Source organism: Ictalurus furcatus, unplaced genomic scaffold (assembly GCF_023375685.1).
Source record: "Ictalurus furcatus strain D&B unplaced genomic scaffold, Billie_1.0 scf6, whole genome shotgun sequence".
Taxonomy (NCBI): Eukaryota; Metazoa; Chordata; class Actinopteri; order Siluriformes; family Ictaluridae; genus Ictalurus; species Ictalurus furcatus.
The window spans coordinates 830245-854244 of NW_026521055.1; the positions used below are offsets into that span (position 1 = coordinate 830245).

The 24000-nt window shown below is 42.5% G+C and overlaps 1 protein-coding gene across 9 annotated transcripts in view; it reads left to right on the forward strand.

The window, feature by feature from the left end:
• LOC128604956 (NLR family CARD domain-containing protein 3-like) overlaps positions 1 to 24000 on the forward strand; it is a 253505-nt gene that overhangs the window by 210166 nt on the left and 19339 nt on the right. The window lies entirely within an intron of this gene.

The following is a 24000-nucleotide window of genomic DNA, read 5'->3' on the forward strand; positions in this document are numbered from 1 at the left end:
AAACCTACATATGCATTTCCTAATACTATGCCTACAAGAAGCTTAAAAAAGAAAGAAAAAAGAAAGAAAGAATAAAAATTCCTTACATTTTTATAGCACTTCACTAGGCGTTCCAAAGCACTTTATTATATTATGGGGGAAATCTCCTCAAAACACCACCAGTGTGTAGCATCCACCTGGATGATGCGCCGGCAGCCACAGTGCAGCAGAACGCCCACCACACACCATTAATAGTGGAGAGGAGAGTGATGTAGCCAATTCAGGGATGGAAATTATTAGGGGGCCAAGATAGATAAGTGCCAATGGGGACTTCGCCAGGACACCGGACAACAAAAAAAGAAAGAAAGAAAGAAAAAAGAAAGAAAGAAAGAAAGTGTGGACTTCTAGGCATGAGCTTGGGGTCATTCTATAATTGTGGTACATCTCATGTCCATGGAATATATTATTTTAGATATTTTTCATCAATATTAATCCCCAATGTTTATTTTTCTATTTCAAAATGACATTTTTCTCAATGACACTACTACATGTGGAAAAGCCATAACTTTTATTCAAAATGAGGTTCATATCACATACAACTCTGGTATTCAAACTCTCTGATTTTCGTAAAGTTGCTCATTCTACTTCTGCATTTAAGCATGAAAATTACCTCAAATATAAAATTAATTGAATAGTTTTGCTTCAGTTAGATTTAGATAATTCAAGATATTTGGGTGTGTTCTTAAAAAAAAGTGTTTATTGTTATATACCTTAATTTTGTGTGTTCCAAAAAACATTATCAACTAAGTTATCCACTAGGAAAACCCCATTTAAAATGAATGGATTGTCCCAGTCCACATAATTTGCATATTGTGATGTAATTTCCTCTAGAAGCACATGCTTGAAAGACTAAAGGCATGTCCTCTCTCCTTCCTAATATTGGTTTAAAGTGTCAAGAGAGGATTAATTGACTGTCAGCAGTGTTACACCAATTATTATTGCTGCAAACTGTAACAAGAAAATTTGCTAAAACTTATGTTATATTTATGAAATATATTTCTGAACATACCATGTTTCAGTATTCTAGGCTTCCATGTTGTGTTACAGCCCCAAACGTTATAAAATGTCAACTAAGTTACCTGTCAACGTGTGTACCCAGTAAAGGGTAACATAGTGGACAGTAGGAAACGGTTACACTTGGTGAAACTCAGGGATGAAGGAAAAAGGATCCAAATGCAGATGAGTTTTAATAATGGAATTAATAGGAACCAAAACAACAGATGTAAAGATAAGAATTGCAGTGTGTTCCAGGAAAATGCCAAGATTATCTGCTGGCAGGTAAAACAGTAGGCTCGGTAAGATTCTGATCCTGTGAAGAGGGAAGCTTTCAGATTCAGATTTCAGATTCCATCAGAATGGAGAGAGTTAAGAGATCAAGGAAAGTCAAGGCAGTATCAGATGTGACAGAAAGAGAGAAGCGTAGGAAACGTTCTTACTGAAGGAAAGTCAAGCAGCAGAGTAGAATGAGGAAGAAGCCGACTGAGTCCAATGTAACGCACCACAAAGTCCTGAGCCTGGTGCAGAGCCTGCTCCACAGCACAGTCATCGCGGTTTCAGAAGACCTGAGAAAGTATCTAATATGTTAACAACAGTGAGCGACTAAAGAATATGAAGATGATGTTCAGGGTAGTATATGAGATTAAAGTAGACAGCATTGTTACTCACTTTGTGAAATGTGTTTCCTGTTTCCTTACCAAATCGTTAATTGGAGGCAGCGACTATCAGGGAGAAGAAAGACAATAAAGAGATACTCAAGATTGTACAGAAAGAATCAAAAACTCAAAAAATTACTTCATACTCAACAATGAACCACTGGCAAATACAGAAACGTTACGCAGACTGAAGTGAAGATTTGGAATCTCCTCGCACCAAAACAACAAAGTTGCACCAAAGACTTCAGCAAATGACGCAGTGCACAAAAACTCTAGTCCATTATCATGCACTGGTTGAAAACATAAAACAGAAATTTCACACAGCAACACAGGAGAAGACCAGGCAAATTATATCCAGAATTGTATGTGGAAAAATCCTGAAAAACAACAAGCTCCAGAAATATATTCAAGAAATGTTGGGGGTTTGAAGGAAACGTTTCTGCAAGGGTCTGAGAAATGCTGAAAATGTAACTTTTTTCGAAAGGGAGAAATACACCACAAAACAATCTAAACTACATCAGAGCGTTGTTGGCTTTTTCATTAGGGATGATACAAGTCGTTCCAACAGCTGACAAAAAACAGACCATAACTAAAGGAAAGTGCAAAATGCAAAAACGCTTTTCAAATAACACACTGAAAAACCTTCATAGGAGATTCCCTGCTGGAAAATCCACTGAGCCATCTCCCTTATTCCCTCTCCTGCCAAGTAATCCATTTTGGATTCTCCATCCAACCATCTCAGACAGGCAAACATGCCTTTGTAACGTACATGAAAATTTGTCATCTGTAGTTGACAAACTTAATCAACTCAATCTTCTCAGATGCAAGAACTTGGAGTCCCTTGCAGAGAAATCATGCTGTGATGCAAAACAGAAAGCATGCATGTACAGAGAATGCAATACCTGTACAAACTGTGTTTATCAAATTGCTCCAGAATATGATGCATCTTCTTCCTGTTTAGTACAGAACTATACAAGCATGGATTCAGGGCTGGCACATGGAATTTTTTTGAGGGCCAGCCATGGCAAGGGTGCTGATGGGGTAGGTGGCCTCCTGAAAAGAACAGCAGACCGATTGATCGGTGAAGGGAAGGACATTCCAACTGCTAAACACCTCTTTGTATGGGACTTCTAATCCCGTCTCTGCACTGTGTGCACCGAGCTTGCATGATCTCCCCGTGCTCTGGGGGTTTCCTCTGGGTACTCCGGTTTCCACTCCTAGTCCAAAGACGTGTGCTGTAGGCTGATTTGCATTTCCAAATTGTCCATAGTGTGTGTGATTGTGCCCTGTGAAGTGTTGGCACCTGTTCAGGGTGTGCCCCGAGTTCCCTGGGATACGCTCCAGGCTCCCCACGACCCTGTATAGGATAAGTGGTATGGAAAATGGATGGATGGATGGATGGATGGGATTAGTGAATTCATACTTCAGTGTGAGTTTCATAGATGGAGAAATACAGGTGCATCTAAAAAAATCGTGGAAAAGTTTGTTTTTCCTGTAATTTAATTCAAAAAGTGGGACTTTCATATATTCTAGGTTCATTACACATAAAGCGAAATGTTGTAAGCCTTTTTTTGTTTAATCTTGATTATTACGGTGTACAACTCTTGGAAATCAAAAATCCAGTATCTCAAAATATTAGAATAAAGAATTGATAATACGACAGAATTATTTATCCAAAACATCGTTTATACACTTTCTAAGTCTCATATCTTTCTCTCTTTTTTCTGACCCTGATGTCCTCTTGGTTCTCTCTCTGACCCTTCACCCCTGTGTGTGTGTGAGAGAGAGGGTAGACGAGAGTGGTGTGGGGCTCGTGGCTCAGTTTGAGGAGACTCGGTCATGTGTTTTCTGTAGGCTCAGGCACACGCACCCTCACCTCAGCCAGCATGTGTCTGGTCCAGTTCCGCCGGCGGGGAGCCGAGGGAAGTGCGAAGGTCGGTGTGGAGAGCACGAAAGGCGTCGTCGACCTGAAGGCGTTGGATCAGACCGTGCCGTCCACCATGAGAGAGTTCTTGGAGCTGGGAGAGAAGGGCATAGAGTGTGCTCAGAGGTGGGGCAGACTTCATGGACTCACTTATATGTAATCTTTTGGCTGATATCCAAAACAGCTTTCAGTCCTTAAGGTTTAGATTAGGTTTAGCTGACTAAATTTAGTCTATAACTAACAACTAAATGACTGAAACATGATAAAACACTGTCCTGTTGTCTAAAGATCGATATTAGCTGTTAAAATGTGCATGAGAGAGACTTCCTATTTGTTCCACCTGTTAGCTACATTATTGTCACAGCTCCAGTGCAAAAACTAAAGAAGCAAACCGCAGACATGAAACTTATCTTGGCTACGTTTGGTGTGAGGACAAAAATCATGCCAAATTAGAAATTCATTCCTATAAAAAAGAGGCGTCTTGCGCTCATGCCTGTTATTCTCAGGAGGAGGACGCTCGCGGTCACGTTGCCGGCTTCACCGTAGCCAGTGAGGTCAGCGCTCATGACTGGCAGATGAAGAACGGCAAGCAGTGGCTTCTGGGAAAAACATTCGACACATTCTGTCCACTAGGGCCTGCTCTTGTTAACACAGAAGCACTGAAGGGTAGGTGGGGGGCCGGTGAGATGGAAACCTGAACTAAAAATTGTTGTGAACGTAAAAAAAACCATGAGGCTGTGAGTCAGAGCTGTAATGTGCTGTTTTTAAATCAGACGTCCACAATCTGGGGATCCGGTGCCTGGTAAACGGTGACGTAGTTCAGGACAGCAACACCAGTCAGCTGATCTTTAAGACGGAGAAGGTGGTGGTGTGGGTCTCGCAGTAAATATCCAGCGCATGGTGGTGAACATATTTCACTGACCTGATCTTACAGCAGTGTTCAGATTCAATGTTCAGACTCTTCTAGGGATGCATTGATACCAGTACTGGTATAGGTCTGATACTGTGCTGAGTGAATCGTGCAGCACATTAAGCAGTAATGTGACCGTGCAGAGAAACTGTTGCACGTGTGAGCAGTTCAGATCTGTGTTCACTGAGACATTGCTGTATTGTTACTGCATCCCTAGTGTCTTCTGTACAGCTTTGTTCATTTGTCTTGAAGGCAGGTTTGTGACTCTGTACCCAGGCGACGTGTTTCTAACAGGCACGCCTCCAGGAGTGGGCGTGTTCAGAAAGCCACCCATCTTTCTAAAGGTGAGCTCAGTTTCCAGTTTCTTACACTGCGTAGGCTTGTTCTCCATTTTCCAACTTTGTGAATCTCTATAAGACTAATATGACCTGGTCATGGTGATGGAGAAACACCGTGGCTCATTTAATCCCCTTGAGTAAATATACATAAAAGACAGGGGCGCAATAAGTTTTGGTGAGCCGAAATCCTCGGAAACGTTAAGAGGTGCCCTTGGTGATGACTGGTTTAGAAAGTCATTCATGACGTCTGTTGTTTGATGACCGTGCGGAACTAAGCGATTAGAGAAATGAGTCCGAAAACAGCTCTGGAGTTATCTCCTACTGAGGCAGGAACATCTGTACAGACGTATCCTTTGAGATTACTTTCGGAGAGAGGAAACACAAAGTACAGCGTTCTTCAAAATTAATACGAAGTCAGAAAGCTTTTTGATTAGGCGTTATCGTTAACGCACCACATCGAAAATATTTTTATTTTAAGGTCTGTGGCCTTGCAGCGTTGCAGGAGTGTTTACAGTGTGTTGGTGTATACACTGATGTGTTAATCATAATCATGTGCTTATGTTTCGAATTAATTTGGGTCCAAGTTTAGATCTCAAACGCATCTTGCCGGCTGAAGTGTTTCTTTTATAACCAACAATTGAACACACCTTAGTGCTAATTTCTTTTAAACTCGCAATCCCAATCCCCCCCCCCCCCCCCCCCCGCCAACAAAAAAAGGAATGTTTTGCATAAAATTCTAATTAATTAGCTTTTGAATAAAATGTTCCATCAAAACAAACCTCATGACTACACCTGAGTGCTAAATTTGATTAGTTCTTTGTACTGCTTCTAAAACATGACCCATCAGACAGCTACTTATGTTGTGTAGTTTGTTTTTAATTAATATTGTAATTTGGCTAAAACCAAAATAAACAGGTCCCTACAAGTAGAAGTCACAGCACCTGCAAATGGGGGGGGGTGGGGGGGATTCTTTATAATTCAGAAGGAATACAGAAAGGACACGTCGTGGAGTGTCAGATCGAGGAGATCGGGTTCATCCGAAACACAGTGGTGTGACTCCTGCACGGTTGGCTGACTTTTATCTGAGCTACGGGGATGGAAAAAATTAAAATAAATCCCTTTCACCGTTGAAATGCTTCAATGTCTAGATGTTTCTGAAATCCTAATCAGATTTGTGTGCACTAGAAGTGATTGGTCCAGAGTGCAGGTGCTGTGATCTTCCAGGAGATAGAGCTCTGTTGATTATGTTTCGGGAGAAACACTACTGTATTAGTGGGTTGTCCAACCTGCGAATCTCTCTCGACATTATCGATCGCCTTCTCCGTGAGTGTGCAGGAGGTCCTTGTGCAGTTCACCTGTGTGTGTGTGTGTCTCTTGAGATCTTACTCAGCACCTGGCGCACTATAGTAATCAGCCCTGTCCGTCAGCATCTCTCTCGCCGTGCTGCGTGTGGAAAGAGTCTGTCTATATATGTACTTGTGTGGGGTGAAAGAGGGGGGTTATGGGATTGCTACGGTGTCCCGAGAGGGCTGGTGGCATTACCAGCGGATAATCAGGGGCTGATTGGAGGGTCAGTGGTTCATGAGCTCCGTCACTCATCGTTAACAGCATCATGTATGAGAACGTGGAAAAAGAAAGATCCGGATTGAGCGACGGTGCAGAACAAAACCTGTATTCGTCTCTCCAAATCAAACAAAGCAACGTTATAAAGCAACAATTTTCATCAAACAGAAACCAGAGAAGAACTCGTTAACTTCCTAACAATCCAACATTGTCAAACACTCACTAATTAAACTGAATACAATGACCAATATCCTGCTCTCTTATTGGTTAACAGCTCTGATCAACTCAAAATCCTACCAATATTCTCACTCAAAGCCTACCATCAGCATTATATCGACTGACATTAACACACTTAACACACAACATGTAGCTCAGAGCTCAGTCTTCAGTTTGCACTAGAGCTACAAGGCTCTAAACTGTCAACAGTGTGGAAACTGAACGCTTAAATCATCACACACTGGTTTAGTAATCTATCTGTACAAATAAAGAATTTTTAGCTGCTAGTAGTAAAGGCATAATGCTTTAGGTTTCATGATGCTAAACCGCTAGATATAAGCTTTACTTGTTAGCTACAGCACATTAGGCTCATAGCTTCAGTGCAAAACTGAAAACCACAACAAACATTTCCTAACTACATTCATAAGAAAGAGAGAAACCAAATGCAGTTTTTAAAGGTCCACGTTCAAGAACACATCTTGCTCCAAGCGAATTACCAGAAACACTGATATTTTGTAACTAAACCTAGAGCGGTGTAGACGTGTGTTTCTCCTGCGTCAGCCTTAGAGGAACTGCGAGAAGAACTGGAAGAGTTTGTGTTTGTTCTCGGCCTGGAGGAAAAGAGGACTGATCTCTAGGTACACCGCCTCGCTCTGCCGGTCCTCCATCAGCACCTGGTACAAGAGAAACACACTGTAACCCAGTCTGTACAGGATTTCGGAGGGTTTTTATAATTATTTATATACATTATATATATTTATTTATTTATATTGTGATTATTGCGGCCCAAAATGCTCGATTTTTCGGTGGCTTTTTTCAAATTTACGTTGTTTTTCACACAAAATTGTTTTGCGCGCTCTTTCGCGGTGATGTTTGTTGGTAAACGAGACCTTTTAGCTGTTACTCATGTTGACGGACATGAATCGAAGAGGAAATCTTGGCCCAGATCTGCAGAAAATCTGCGGTAAGTTTAAAACGTTGCAAGCTGCTCCGAATATTGCAGCGTTTGCTCGATTCTGCTTTCGTTTCTGCGATCGCAAATGGAACCGTGGAAGAAGCTGTTCACAGGATAAACATATTTATGGCACACTTGTATGATATCCTGTGTGAAGTTTACCTGAAGACATGTCGGAGACTCTGAAAACGTGTGAGGAAAGCTTATCTGAGACTGAGTCCGCCATTTGACAGAAACCCAATACCCTGAGGACAACATCCCCATTGTGAAGCATGGTGGTGGTAACACTACAAAATGTGTACGTGTGTGTGTGTGTGGGGTGGGGTTAGGGGATGGGGTGTCGGAAAGTTGAAAGTGGGGTGAATACTTAGGAAATGCACTTAAATAATGAGGAAAACAGTCTGAAGAACACTCAGTCGTCAGTATACACTAAGAATTTAGTCAACATTTTTTCTAGGGCACTCTGCACTGCGTTGTGGGGAACACAGCGGTTCTGACAAACCTCTGAGACAAAACAGCGTCACGGCACTGCAGTGATGCCTGTCTGTTAGTTTGCTTTGCCTCAGACTTATTTTGAACTGATCAAATGTTTTGTCTGCTTGTGGGTTGGAAGTCTGTGATAGTTATATAAGTAGATATTTATATAAATCTTCCACACACACACAAACATCATCCGTCCATCACAGCACCACTTCTGAAGCGGGGAAAACTTCAGCCACAACAACTACAGGAACTGTTACCATTGCTCGAACGAGAAAGATTCTTATTAACGAACAACTTTTAAATGGACAGAAAGATACAGTCCCCTCTGAAACTACTGGAACGACAAGACCAATTCTTTTTTTTCTGTAGACTGAAGACATTTGAGTTTGAGATCAAAAGATGAATATGAGACGAGAGTTTCAGCTTTTATTTCCTGGTATTTACATGTAGATGTGATAACCGACATAGAACATAGCACGTTTTGTATCACACCAGCCAATTTGTAGGCGAGTAAATATATTGGAACATGTGACTGAAAGGTGTTTCGTGTTACCCAGGTGTGGCCTGTTAGATTGACTGTTTAAACAATAAATAGCGCTGAACATCTACTCTTAGTTTTGGTTTTAGCCTTCAGTTTCACCTGTGAAGACTGCATCTGTTGTTAAAAAGGATAAGCCAACATGAAGATCAGAGAGCTGTCTATGGGAGAAAAGCAAGTCATTTTGAAGCTGGGAAAAGAGGGAAAAAGAATCAGAGGCATTGTATAAACATTGGAGCATAGCCACTACAACAATATGGAATATCCTGAAAAAGAAAGAAACCACTGGTGTACTGAGCAGCAGACACCGAATGGATCGGCCAAGGACAACAACAGCAGCTGATGACAGAAACATTGTGAGAGCTATGAAGGAACCCAACAAAACAACAGTTAGTGACATCAACAACAACCTCCACAGGGTAGGGGTGAAGGTCTCAGACACTTTGAGAGCAGAAACACAGGCCATACCACTTGATGCAGTTACTGCAAGCAAGGGATGCGCATCAAATATTAAGTGTTATTTATTTTAACTTACTTCAAGACTTGTCTGTTCCTATACATTTCCTTTTTCCAGGAAATAAAAGTTGAACTTTCATCTCATATCCATTGTTTGATCTCAAACCCAAATGTTTTTGGTGTATAGCACAAACAAATGAATCGGCTGTTCCAATAGTTTCAGAAGGAACTCTATATTAGCAGTTTAAAACAGCATTGAGTACAACGTGGGCCGTTTAAACTTTTCAGCCTTGAAAATCATCAAGAAAGGGGACTGTATATAAGGAAAAGCACCTGATAGCCATTGTGAAATCTGTAAAGTGATGCTTTGGGCCTGATTTGTTGGTGGTGGGGGAGGTGGTGACTAACGTTATCTGTAGTAGAGCCAATACGTTTGCAGGAAATAAAGCACTCCTTAAGAAAAATATTGTTTTATACAGAATCCCCGCATGTTTAAGATCATGACATGATTTAATAAGTGGTGCGCATTTGCACGATGGGTGCCAATACTTTTGGAGCTACCGGTCTGACTCACCGGTATATACCCAGCTGGCAGTAGGTGTGTAAGCTGTAGGCTTGTTTCAGTCAGCTCCTCTTGACCAAGTGCAACATCAAACTCCATCTCTCTTCCTCCACATTCTGCCACCTCACACAGCAAGGCAGAGACAGCACAGGCTGCACACACACACACACACACACACACACACACACACACACAGAGTTCTGATTATTACTACTTACATTATCAAATATGTCTCCTTTACCACTGTTCATCCCTCATTCCTATTGAAGGGGGTGTGGCTTATGAGACAGTCCCAGTGAAGGAGGTGTGGCCTTTGTGTCTCAGTCATAGTGAAGGAGGCGTGTCCTGTGTCTCAGTCAAAGTGAAGGAGGTGTGGCCTCTGAACTTTGCAAGTTACTGGATTATGTTTGTGGATTACTGTTTGGATTTACCTGCCTGTGTGTCTCTCAATAAAACTGTTCATACTGCACTTGCATCCTACCTTATCTCCGTTGCGTCACGAAATGTGACAGAATATTCTGCCGTAACATGGATGCAGCAGGAAGACAGGGGAGACATCACGCTACAATGGGAGGAGCAGGACAATACCTTATCGGGAAACGTTCCGATTACTGACCTCACATTTCTTGTCCGTGCAGTTCCCTCAACGGTACGCCGTTGAACTGCCGCCAGAGACAGCGGGATTGAGCAGCTACCCGCTGGAGTTCCTCTTCAGCTGCCAGGAATATTTCTGCAGCCTGGTGTATCCCAAGCCTACTAAGAGACAGTGGATCGGGTTCTTGGTGTCCAGGTTTTGCGGTCCGGCCCGTGACTGGGCGGAGCAGCTGGTGAGCACTGAATCCTCTGCCCTCCAGGATGTCACTCAATTTGCAGAACTTTTTATGGAGGAGTTCACGCAGCCAGGGCAGCTTCATGGTCTGGATTTACTGGGGTGGAGAGTCAATGGACAGCCCCAGCCTGACCTGCCCTTTAACCTCTATTATGAGAGGACTGACAGATCAGCCTCCACCGATCTGCTTCAGGTTCCAGCCAACGTGGTGGAGGTGGCACCGACATGCATGTCTGAGGGCTGCAGGAGGGAGACCAAGCTACAATGTCCTACCTGCAAAAAACTGGGTCTCCAGGAAGCATTCTACTGCTCTCATGAATGCTTCAAGAGCAGCTGGCGGGAGCATAAGAAACTCCACCGGAGAGCCCGTGCAGAGATCCAGCCCAGGGTCAACAGGGTGACCTCGGAGCTCCCGTCGGAGGTCTCAGCACCCGAGCCCCAGCCGGAGGTGAACCTGGCGACCTCAGAGCTCGAACCTGAGACCCACGAGGAGGTCTCACCCGCCGAGCTCCAGCCAGAGGTCCACATGGCGGCCTCAGAGCTCCAGCACGAGACCTATGGGGAGGTCTCAGCTCCGGAGCTCCAGCCTGAGGTTAACCTGGCGACCTCAGAGCTCGAACCTGAGACACACGAGGTGGGCTCACCTGCCGAGCGGGTCAACAGGGAGGCCCCAGCATCAGAGCCCCAGCCGGAGGTTCAGGAGTGGGTCTCAGCTCCACAGATCCACTGCAAAGCCCAGTTACTGTCCCAAGTGTCTGTTAACCCGGACAACCAAGCCCTACTCAAGCCCAAGTCTACTGACACGGCCGACCAAGTTCTGCTCACGCCCGAGTCTACTGATATGGCCGACCAAGTTCTGCTCAAGCCCGAGTCTACCGACACGGCCGACCAAGTTCTGTCATGAGTTCCCCTTTAAGCAGCGCGCTGTGGAGCATGTGAGCGCGCGTGCACGAGCAGGTGCGCGAGCACCTGCTTTTCCCTTGTTGACAATCGTGACATTTCGACACGTGCATTTGTTATGTTTCTGTTATGTCTCCTCCCCGTTCTGTCATTGGTTGTTGTTTCATGTGTGTCTGAATCGCCCTCAGCCATTACGAGGCTGATTATGTTTGTATATATACCGCGCGCCTCCCAGCACACAGCACGGAATATTGAGTTGTAGTAGATTAGTTGAGTGTCCTTACAATAGAGAACCAAAGTCACAGTTCATAGTTTCATGGTTCAATTCATAGTCATAGTTCATGTCATGTTTCATGTTTAGGTTCGTTAGTTTAGTTCACGCTGGTTTCTCCGCCCCCAGTCCCGCGCTATAGTTCATGTTCATGAGAAAGAAAGAAAAAAGAAACATCCACCCAGTGTTTAAAAAACAAAAAATTAAAAATAGAATGTAAATATATAACTGGAGCTTCTGTCAGCATTAGTATAAGACTTAATGTAGTGCACCTACTTATTTAACTTGGTATGTGTTTGGAAAAAATCAAAAAGCTTTAAAAAAAAAAAAAACAAAAGGGCTGGATTGTAAAATTTAAAAAGAAAAAAGAAATTGTGCAGTCCATGGATTATTGCTCTGAAGATAAACAAGAAAAAGAAAAAAGAAGGCACCTATCATGGTGGTCTTTCCCTGATTCAGGATCTGAGGAGATGAAGGAGAGAACAGAACAGACCCAGCACAGAGAAAGGAGAGTCACATTCAAGGGAGAAAAAGCACAGGGAGAAGGCTGGATGAGGTGCATTGTGGGAAGACACGATGGGGACTGGGTCATCTTGGAGGAAAACAAAGCGGTCACACAGATGTAGTCACTCGGTCCACAGTGTTATTGACCTCGTTTTTGTTGGAGTCCAGGCCTTTGGCAGCGTTCAGACCGTTGCGGAGATTCTCCACCACCTTCTTCATGGTGGTGCGGCGTGGCCCGTCGCAACAGCGTCCCCTATGACAGAGGAAAAGAAATAAAGAAAACAAGACCATCATTGGAGATACACGAGCTATAGTTATAGACACCTAGTTATTGCTATTCATCACATTCGATCCATCACCGTTATAAAACGGCTTCTTTCCCACGCTGGTCCTGTTACTCGGTTATTGATGAATCATTCATTCCTGGCAATAGTTGAGCGTACATATTTGCTGGTCTATGGTCTGTTTTGTACTGTGTTATCTTAAATTTTTTTTGTGGAGTCACCGAGTTGTCAAGTTATTATTCTGACAGGGTCATGTGATTAGCACGGCAACAGCTGGACTACATTCCGCTAACAATAATAATAATAATAATAATAATAATAATAATAAAGCTAAATGATGAGTGTAGGCACAGGGTCCGTGTATTTAATAACAGAAAGGCTAACTTAGTGCATATTCTGCATTTATAACCTATAGTATCACTATACATACACTCACTGGCCACTTTAAGACAAACACCTGTACAGCTGCACAGCTGTGCAATTATCCAATCAGACAATCATGTGGCAGCAGCACAGTGCATAAAATCATGCAGATATACATCAACGGCTTCAGGAAACGTTCACATCAAACATCTGAATAGGGGGAAAATGTGCTCTCGGTGACTCGGTGGCATGGTTGCTGGTGCCAGACGGGTATTTGCGTATTTCAGAAGCTACTGATCTGCTTGGAATTTCACAGCCTCCTGAGTTTATTCAAGATGGTGCAAAAAACCATCGAGTGGCGGAACTAAGAGTGGAAACGGCTTGTTGATGAGCGAGATCAAAAGAGAGCTCGATAGCTAGACTGGGTCGAGCCGAGAAGAAGGCTACCATAAAATGGAAAAAAACAACAAAAAAAAACATGCCGAACCTGAGAAGACGTCCACATTTTATCTACACGATTTCATGTATTGGATAACTGCATGAATGAGCAGGGATATACCAATGAGTGTATAAATCTGTACTGTACTATTAGAAAACCATTTAAACAATTCTCACAGGTCCCGGTCACATAGCAATACAGGTTTCTGCTCTACTCTTTTCTTACAACAGTGATTCATTCATCACAGAACAGGACAGGGCTATGTTTACAGAACAAGGCCATTTGAATGACTTTACTCCCAACTCTCAGTGTACCACGCCGAGTACAGAATAAAACACCATAGGTGTGCTGTTCCAGATAAATAATCAACGACAGTGACTGAAGGCGAAGTAAGCCCCTAAAGCAAGGGCATAGCTTTAATTACGGATCCAAAATCAGACTCTTAGAGCGCTTTCGCACTGGCAGCTCAGTCTGAGCGTGGTTTGTGTGTAATGTGAAAGCTGTCACGTGGACCGGGAAGCACAGCGCGGTACCGGACCTGAGACTACCTGAAGGAGGTGGTCCTAGTTCGGTTGTTTTGGAACCGAGCCACGATTCCAGTGAATATGAACGCAAATCGTACTCCGTTCCGCGCTTATTCAGGAAGTAAAGTAACCTGCGCGTGCATTTTAGCTGAGGACGGCATCATTACGACGTAGTCTCCACAACACGTGTACCATGAGCGGCAGGGGAATTTGTGGGACACAGAAGAGGTCCACTGCTGCGCATAATATCTGTTGCACCTGCGTTCGAGTGAGTCTGAAACCAGACCAACGGGGGGGAACAATCGCACTCGGATTTGGACCACAGCAAACATGACCCGTGTGACAACTATCGTACTCAAAGGCTACCTTATGCTTTATATTCTAATTTTATTAGTTCCCAAGTGTGGTTCATACCACCAGGGTCACTCCCTGTATTAACAAAGATGAACTGTCAGGAATTTCTTGCCATTGGATTTTGTGTTTATATACTTCGTTATTTTGCTATTTACTGAATGCACTTCATTCATTTAGTCGGGTTTCCAAAAATTCTGACAATCCTGACTCGGAAACCTACAGAGTAATGTCCGAAATCCACAGGCGTGAAAGTTTCCTCACTCAAACTCGGGATTCTGACACTCTGACATAAGCGTTTGCACATTTGCATTTTAATTAATGATACAGTAAACACGTGCATCAAAACCAATCTTATAAATTAGATGGTAGCAGTAGTAATATAATAGTAATAGTAATAATAGTCCGAGTTGTTATTTCAGTTTAACACACACGCGCACACACACACGGAAGCTCAATCAGGTGATACAGAGTCCAGCATTTCACAATTCTCTCACCTGTTCATCGTCGTCATCGAGGAATCGGATGGTGCTCATTCTATTCGTGGCTCTGTTGTCCCACGTGTCATCAGCCACGTCGTTCACGAGACTCTCCAGAGTGCCATAGCGTACCAGGTTATCAGAACCTACATATACACACACAGACACATTCCACTATCACGTCTCACCTCACCATTCCCAAAATATTTTCCCAAAGCTGAAGGTTAAGCCAAAATAAAGTAACCTCAACTGAAGAGTTCACCTGCGATACCCAGCAAGTAAAAAATGTCAGATTAGGGCTCAGATTATACTCGACTTGTATAAACCCGGACTTATTTAGAGGCTTTGTGCATGAGTGTCTGTGCTCCTGCTCGGTCTCCGTCTCTCCCTCCCTCCTCCCCTCAGTGACCTAGCTTCCATGGGTTTTCCACCCTCATCGGTCCGTGTCACCACAAATGATCATAATCCCTCGGCCTAAACAAGAAAACACAGCTGCTACTCAGAAGAGGTTAAGAATGACAAACTTTCTATTCGTCTTTATCGACACTACGTTTACATTCGTAGGCAAAAATATATATAGATATACAAAATTAATTCTGGTGCACTCTCAGTGCACAGCAGTGGATGTGATGCCACTTGCCACTGTGGTTAGTGCTTAATAGCGACGAGTGTGGTTAGGCAGAGATAAGCTTCTTTAAGCCATGCAATCCAGCGGGTTCCACCTTTTCAGGTCCTATTGGGCAATAAAAGCTTCAGTGTGCTACCCATTTACATGTTTAGACTGCCTGGAATCAAAATTAGCTACCTCAACATATATTATTAAGTTGTTAGTGTCACTTTTTAGCTTAGTCAGTTAAGTGGATATAGAATAAAGAAAAAAATTGTGTTTATGACATTTGGTTGTGTGTCTGTGTTTGGCTAGTATCTTTATTTTTCTCAATATGTTTAACTTTGAGCTGGCTATATGTAGTAAGCAGAAGTGTTATGTCAAACTTAAATGAGTCCAAGTTCATTCATGGCACATGTGAGCTTAGTGGTTCTGCACTTTAATGGGCAAATATTTGTTGTCTTTTACAGCAAAGAAGCTCAAGACTCAAGTTGTCTTTATAATGTTGAATAGACAGGGTTTTTTCATCTGACTGACAATTTTTCACTTGATTAGAGATCCAGACCAATAAACAAATCCTTCATGTAGCTAAAATATCAAAAGGATGCGTTTCTTTGTCATTTTGACTTGCCAAAATGACTGGGGATAGTGTTAATTTGTGATGCATGCCTGTGATAAATAAGTGAGGTTCAGTACAGCTAGCACCTCTACTTTCTATTCCACAAAAAAATTGTATACTTTGGAGCAGGAAATGAAAAGCTTCTTAGAATTATAGCCTCAAAACTAATAATAGCACTGGTAACACCTTCCTTAACAAGTTCCTAGGTTTCTCAAAGGGTTCCTCTGTTGGAAATAGAAAGCTCCAAAAAAAATGTAGTCTGTTATCTATTACGTGCAGATATTGAAATTTCTGTAAGAGAGCTTTTTGATAACCAAACTTTCACTGATTGCATATTTCACAAATAAGGCTAAGAGTCCTTAGTATAAACAATTAAGAACAACTGTTCAATATAATTTCATGAGAAGCTTAAACCTTCAAATAGAGAAAATACACATCATATCTGCTTTACAGACAGCCCTCTAAATTAGACATGCTTAGTTTGTAATTTTGTATAAATAATTATAGAGTTAAATTGACAACTTTGTTTTTTAAAACCATGTCCCATTGTTGTCATATAAACTACCTGATCTGTGTGTATGCAGATCTGTCTATCTAGTGATGTCTATCTAGTGATGTCCCCGCTACAACATGAAAATCAGCTAATTTGCTGTGTATGCAAATTAGGTCCCCATTAATGATGAGTTCTTGTTATGTCCACATTAGGTGTGAAAAAACCAAGCACAGAAATTTTGTGATTTAAATCCAGAATTTGAGATGATATGTGTTCTCAGGCTTAAATTATACATGCCTGATTTTTTTCACATCTGTAGGACCTCAGGAAAGTGGTGTCCCCACAATACATGGGTGGGACTACTGACCCCAGAATGTTCTAATTACAAGAATGTGTGTGTGTGTGACTGTGTGTGTGTGTGACTGTGTGTGTGTGTGACTGTGTGTGTGTGTGACTGTGTGAGTGTGCGTGTTAAAGGTACAGGAGCAGTCCGGCTGTGCAGCTACAGTAAATGTTAATAATAATAATAGGACGTTATTTAAAAGCTCATACAGCTGATGTGATTTTTATTTAGTAGTTAATTTAACATGCTATGCTAACATGTAAACAATAAGATAATATTACCTGACGTACATTTTACACTCAATATTGTCTGTTTCTGTTCTATTTCACCAACAAAAATATTTCCAAACAAAGCCACAGCAGGTCCGGCTCCTTTTTCCTCCTAATTCCCTCATTTCTCCACGCTGGGATTAATAAAGTGTTATCTTATCTCATCTTTTGTTCAAATGGGAGATTTTTTATTTATTTTATTTATTTTGTTTATTTTTAAATAGGAGACTTTTTAATACTTTTATTAAAAAATGGCTTCATGTTTCAATTATAATGAAGCATTTGTTCAAACAAAAATGTTTTCAGTGCTTTAAGGATCATTGTAACTGATGATATTATTATTATTATTATTATTATTAATAATGCTGATGTGGTGTCATGTCCTCTGATTTCTGTGTGAGACAAACGCACTCATATTTCTGTTACATGGGAAACTTTAGGGTTAGGGTGCATACATACTCTGCTTTAAATAAACAGCAGGAGAGTGAGCACCAGTGACTTGACACCTACAGCTGACAAAGCTGCAAGCAGGGTTCATACCTGCACAAGAAAACCCCGCTGGATTTAGAGTCCGACGCCTCAAAGTGATTTAAGGAAACACTAGGCTATTCTACAGGAGCCGACGGACGTGTTTGTCCGTGTCTTCAACAACAACTTTGCAGTCTCGTTTATATTCTCAGGTTTCCGCACGTGGACGCCCTCTTCAGTACATTTACTTCAGTCAAGTAATTAGAGCCTTTACTAGTTTACATGAACACATTCGGACGACTTACTTTACGTCAAAGCATTTTCCTAGGATACAAAATTTGTTTTGCACAAGCGTGTTTGATGAATGCCAAGGTGCTTTCCTGCTCATCTGAATAGAGTTCTCTCTGCATTACGACACAGTTTCATAACAGGCTTCAAGTTGCGCAGGTGAAACCCCAGTATTGTTCAAGTCCAGTGCCCTTTTCTCTTTGCAGTCAGCAAGAAAGTGCACACGAGTTAGTTGACACAGACCGTTGACATGCCTTGAGCAGGCTTCAAGTTGCGTAGGGGAGACCCCAGTGCATTCCAAGTCCAGTGCCATTTTCTCCTGGCCATCAGAGGAAGGGAGCATGAGACAAGACTTAAGTGCATTTCCTTGGTTCATTTATGTTCTGATGGTTTATGTTTTGATCGTTTCAATGTGCCAACCTTCTTTACCAGCCGTAACCGCAATGGAGAATGAGACAAGGCTTAAGAGTGACTCCAAGGCTCATTGACGTTTTGATCGCTCATGGTCTCAACAAGTGTCATGGGTCTTTTCGAATGGCTTCATGTTTCAATTATAATGAAGCATTTGTTCAAACAAAAATGTTTTCAGTCCTTTAAGGATCATTGTAACTGATGATGTTGCTATTATTATTATTATTATTATTAATAATAATAATAATAATAATAATAATAATAATAATGCTGATGTGGTGTCATGTCCTCTGATTTCTGTGTGTGAGACAAATGCACTCATATTTCTGTTACATGGGAAACTTTAGCTGTATTATGGCTATGTGTGTGTGTGTGTGTGATCAGTGTTCTGATATATCATCATTTCTCTTCCAGGCTGTGTGGGTGTGATCTGACAGATGAAAGCAGTAGAGTTCTGTCCTCAGTTCTCAGATCAAACTCCTCCAGACTGAGAGAACTGGACCTGAGTCACAATAACCTGCAGGATTCAGGAGTGACGCTGCTCTCTGCTGGACTGGAGAATCCACACTATACACTGGAGGTACACACACACACACACACACACTCACATACTCACAAACACACATCCAGTTTCCATCTGTGGTGATTGTAATTGTAGTGATGTACAGTGCATCCGTAAAGTATATACAGCGCTTCACTTTTTCCACATTGTGTTATGTTAGTCTTATTCCAAAATGGATTAAATTCATTATTTTCCTCAAAATTCTACTAACAATACCCCATAATGATAACGTGAAAGAAGTTTGTTTGAAATCTTTGCAAATTTATTAAAAATAAAAAACTAAAAAAGCACATGTACATAAGTATTCTCAGCCTTTGCCATGACACTCAAAATTGAGCTCAGGTGCATCCTGTTTCCACTGATCATCCTTGAGATGTTTCTACAACTCGATTGGAGTCCACCTGTGATAAATTCAGTTGATTGGACATGATTTGGAAAGGCACACACCTGTCTATATATAAGGTCCCACAGTTAACAATGCATGTCAGAGCACAAACCAAGCCATGAAGTCCAAGGAATTGTCTGTAGACCTCCGAGACAGGATTGTATCGAGGCACAGATCTGGGGAAGGGTATAGAAACATTTCTGCAGCATTGAAGGTCCCAATGAGCACAGTGGCCTCCATCATCCGTAAATGGAGGAAGTCTGGAACCAGCAGGACTCTTCTTAGAGCTGGCCGTCCGGCCAAACTGAGCGATCGGGGGAGAAGGGCCTTAGTCAGGGAGGTGACCAAAAACCCGATGATCACTCTGACAGAGCTCGAGCGTGTCTCTGTGGAGAGAGGAGAACCTTCCAGAAGAACAATCATCTCTGCAGCACTCCCCCCATTCATCCATTATTCATTTCTTTAGCTGTGCTACTGTACGAGGCCTTCAGTGCCTTATTTTGAGCTTTATAATGCGCCACACATCGGAGGCAGGTCAGGACTGCAGGCAGGTCGTGCTAGCGCCAGCACTCTCTTCTTACACAACCATGCGTTTGTGGTTTGGCGTTGTCCTGCTCTGGGTGGCAGCATGTGTAGCTCCAAAATGTGTACATATCTTTCTGCATTAATGATGCCCTCACAGATGTGTGTTACCCATACCATGGACACTGACACGCCCCCATACCATGGGCACTGGCACGCCCCTATACCATGGACACTGACACGCCCCTATACCATGGACACTGACACGCCCCCATACCATGGACACTGACACGCCCCCATACCATGGACACTGACACGCCCCCATACCATGGACACTGACACGCCCCCATACCATGGGCACTGGCACGCCCCTATACCATGGACACTGACACGTCCCCATACCAACTGACATGCCCCATACCATGGACACTGACACGCCCCCATACCATGGGCACTGGCACGCCCCTATACCATGGACACTGACACGCCCCCATACCAACTGACATGCCCCATACCATGGACACTGACACGCCCCCATACCATGGACACTGACACGCCCCCATACCATGGACACTGACATGCCCCCATACCATGGACACTGACACGCCCCCATACCAACTGACATGCCCCATACCATGGACACTGACACGCCCCCATACCATGGACACTGACACGCCCACATACCATGGACACTGACACGCCCCCATGCCATGACAGACGCTGGCTTTTGGACCTGACTCTGATCACAGCTTGGACAGTCCTTTTCCTCTTTGGCTCGGAGAACACGACAGTTGTTTTCCAAAAACTATTTAAAATGTCGATTCATCAGACCACAAAACAAGATTCCAATGTGCTACTGTCCATCTTAGGTAAGACCGAGCCCAGAGAAGTGGCCGGAGCTTCGGGACAATGTATGGCCTCTGCTTTACATAGTAAAGCCTTAACTTGCATCTGTGGATGCAGCGGCGAATGCTGTCGACTGACTAAGGTTTACCAAAGTATTCCCGAGCCCATGTCAGGATCTTCATTACAGACTCATGACGGTTTTTAAGACAGTGACATCTGAGGGAGCGGAGATCACGTGCATTCAGAAGTGGTTTTATGCCTCGCCCTTTACGCACCGAGATTTGACCGGATTCCTTGAATCTTTTAATTATATTGTGCACTGTAGAAGGTGAAATGACCAAAATCCTACCGATTTGTCTTTGGGGAATGTTCTTCTCAAAGTGTTGGATTATTTGCTGACATATCTGTTGGCAGATTGGCGAGCTTCGACCCATCCTTACTCTTGAAGGACTCAGCTTTTTTTGAAGGCTCCTTATGTATATGATTAGACGATAATTAGACCTCACCTGTTTCACATCACCTTCTTCTTTCAACTCGTCACATCGTATTAATCCTAAATGACCCCTGTCCCAACTTTTTTGGAACGTGTTGCAGCATCAATTTCAAAATGAATGTTCATCTTCCAGAAACTTTGCAGTTGATTAGGTAAAACCTCAAATACCTCGTCTTTATGTTTTTTGTTTAAATACAAGTCAATGTACATTTACAAATGACCCTCATTGTTTTATTAGCATTTTCCATACTGTCCCAACTTTTTCGGTATTGGGGTTGTCTAATGTCACTACATGATGCAGAAATACTAGTTCATGCTTTCGTCACCTCTAGACTAGATTACTGTAATGTCTTACTGTCTGGATGTTCCAGTAGGAACATAAACAAACTCCAGTTAGTCCAGAATGCAGCTGCTAGAGTCCTAACTAGAACCAGAAGATACGACACATCACCCCGATCTTATCCACACTGCATTGGCTCCCAGTGAAATCTCACACTGATTATAAAATACTATTATTAACCTATAAAGCACTGAATGGTCTCGCGCCATGCAACTTTGATCAAAAGATGCAGGCTCTTTGATGAAATGTTGAATAGTGTTTTTGTAAAATGATGTTGAAACACACACACACACACACACACACACACACACACAGATATTTAAAATAACAGAGAATGCCACACAAGTTATTATAATTTATGAATGTACAGTCAAAGATTGAATATTTACATTTAGACAGCTTTACCATAAAATGGCAGTTGATTTGTGTAAGTGTGTGAGGAATAGTCTGTAATATATCACACAGACGTGTGTGTGTGTGTGTGTGTGTGTGTGTGTGTGTGTGTGTGTGTGTATAAAGGCATTAAATAAATGTTATGTTTTTTTTTTTATTACACCGTACCATGTACATCAATGTGTATATGTAAACTACATGTGTGTTTGGGGGGGGGGGTGTAGTATGGGGTGTAGGTGGGGGGAGGGGGGTGTAGTATGCTAGAGTACGAGGCGTATGAGTTCCACTCTCCTCTGTGAAATCCACCTTCATCTTCTGTTTCTCCATCACTGCCTCCAGCTCTGTTGCCTTTCTGACATCCTGAGAAAAAAACACTCATCATTTATACACATCATTAGCGTGTGTGTGTGTGTGTGTGTGTGTGTGTGTGTGTGTGTGTGTGTGCGTATGTGTGTGTTTAGCTCCAGCAGTGCCTTCTGTACGGCAACTTGGCTGTACACCCTCGCTCCTTCTTCAGGAATGACAGCACGAAGTTCCTCTTTATTCAGAGAGAATAGCTGAGCTCCTGTTAACACACAAAGACACTGTGTAGTCCTACACACACACACACACACACACACACACACACACACACACACACACACGCACAGAGAGATATTAATAAATTAATAGATAATAATATTTTATAAAAATTTGAGGCAGTGATTGACACAGGCCACTATAGGGAGCCGGTGCACAGACTGCCCTTTTACTAGACCATTAAAAATAAAGAGAATTAGAGTCACACCAGTAACTTTGTTCCAACAAGAGTAGCATACACTTTCTGTCAAACTGTCAATCAAAGTAGTGTGTGCTGATTTATAGCCCTTTGTGCTTCTCAGGCCGACATTTCTGTAAGTGACCTAATTTATGACCAGGGGTGGGGGGGGTAACCCTATCGATTGTATCAGTGGGTCAATCTAGCTCCTGTGTGTCTGGGCAGTGGTGGAGAGGGGTGTGGGGGAGTAGCCCCCCAACAAAGGTGTTTATGTTAATGAGTCTAATTTTTTTTTTTTGGGGGGGAGGGGGGTGAAATACGTCTGAAAAGAGTATCAATGGTTAACATTGGGCATGTGTTTGTGTTACTGTGTGGCGTTATTTCGTTTGTGTAAACACATTGTTAGAAAAGCATGATGTGTGAATGTGTACATATGAGTAGAATATTTGTTTGTGAAATAAATGAAAACAATTGTTGATTTCGTTTTTAGGAGCCCGGTTTGCCTTTGAATAAAAAGTGTAGGAGGTAAAGCGTTTTTTTAAAAAAAAAAAAAAAAAGAATCTGTTTAAAATAATCGTTTGTATTACATACATTCTAAACACAAACCTTTAGGATGTAAAAATGGTTAAAAGAGCTGTTTAAAAAGAATCGCACATATTACACGACTTCTAAACAAAGATCCTTACAAGGTAAAAATGTTAGTGTTGGCTAAAAGAATCTTTAAAAAGAATCTTTTAAAAGAATGTTTAAACTAGAAGACAAAAAACCGAATCACCTCTCTCTCTCTCTCTCTCTCTCTCTCTCTCTCTAAACCCCGCCCATACATACATTTCAGACACACCTCTCTCTCTCTCTCTCTCTCTCTCTCTCTCTCTCTCTAAACCCCGCCCATACATACATGTTTCAGACACACCTCTCTCTCTCTCTCTAAACCCCGCCCATACATACATGTTTCAGACACACCTCTCTCTCTCTCTCTCTCTCTCTAAACCCCGCCCATACATACATGTTTCAGACACCCCTCTCTCTCTCTCTCTCTCTCTAAACCCCGCCCATACATACATGTTTCAGACACACCTCTCTCTCTCGCTCGCTCTCTCTCTAAACCCCGCCCATACATACATGTTTCAGACACCTCTCTCTCTCTCTCTCTCTCTCTCTCTAAACCCCACCCATACATACATGTTTCAGACACACCTCTCTCTCTCTCGCTCGCTCTCTCTCTAAACCCCGCCCATACAGACATGTTTCAGACACACCTCTCTCTCTAAACCCCGCCCATACATACATGTTTCAGACACACCTCTCTCTCTCTCTCTCTCTCTCTCTAAAACCCGCCCATACATACATGTTTCAGACACACCTCTTTCTCTCTCTCTCTCTCTCTCTCGCTCAATAAACCCCACGTGTTTCACCGGTAGACAGTACTTTCTGTCAAACTGTCATTCGAAGTAGTGTGCTAATTTATGATCTTTGTGTTTTCCTGACCAACAGTTTGTAGGTAGTCTAATTTATGATCTTTGTGTTTTCCTGAGCAACAGTTTGTAGGTAGTCTAATTTATGATCTTTGTGTTTTCCTGACCAACAGTTTGTAGGTAGTCTAATTTATGATCTTTGTGTTTTC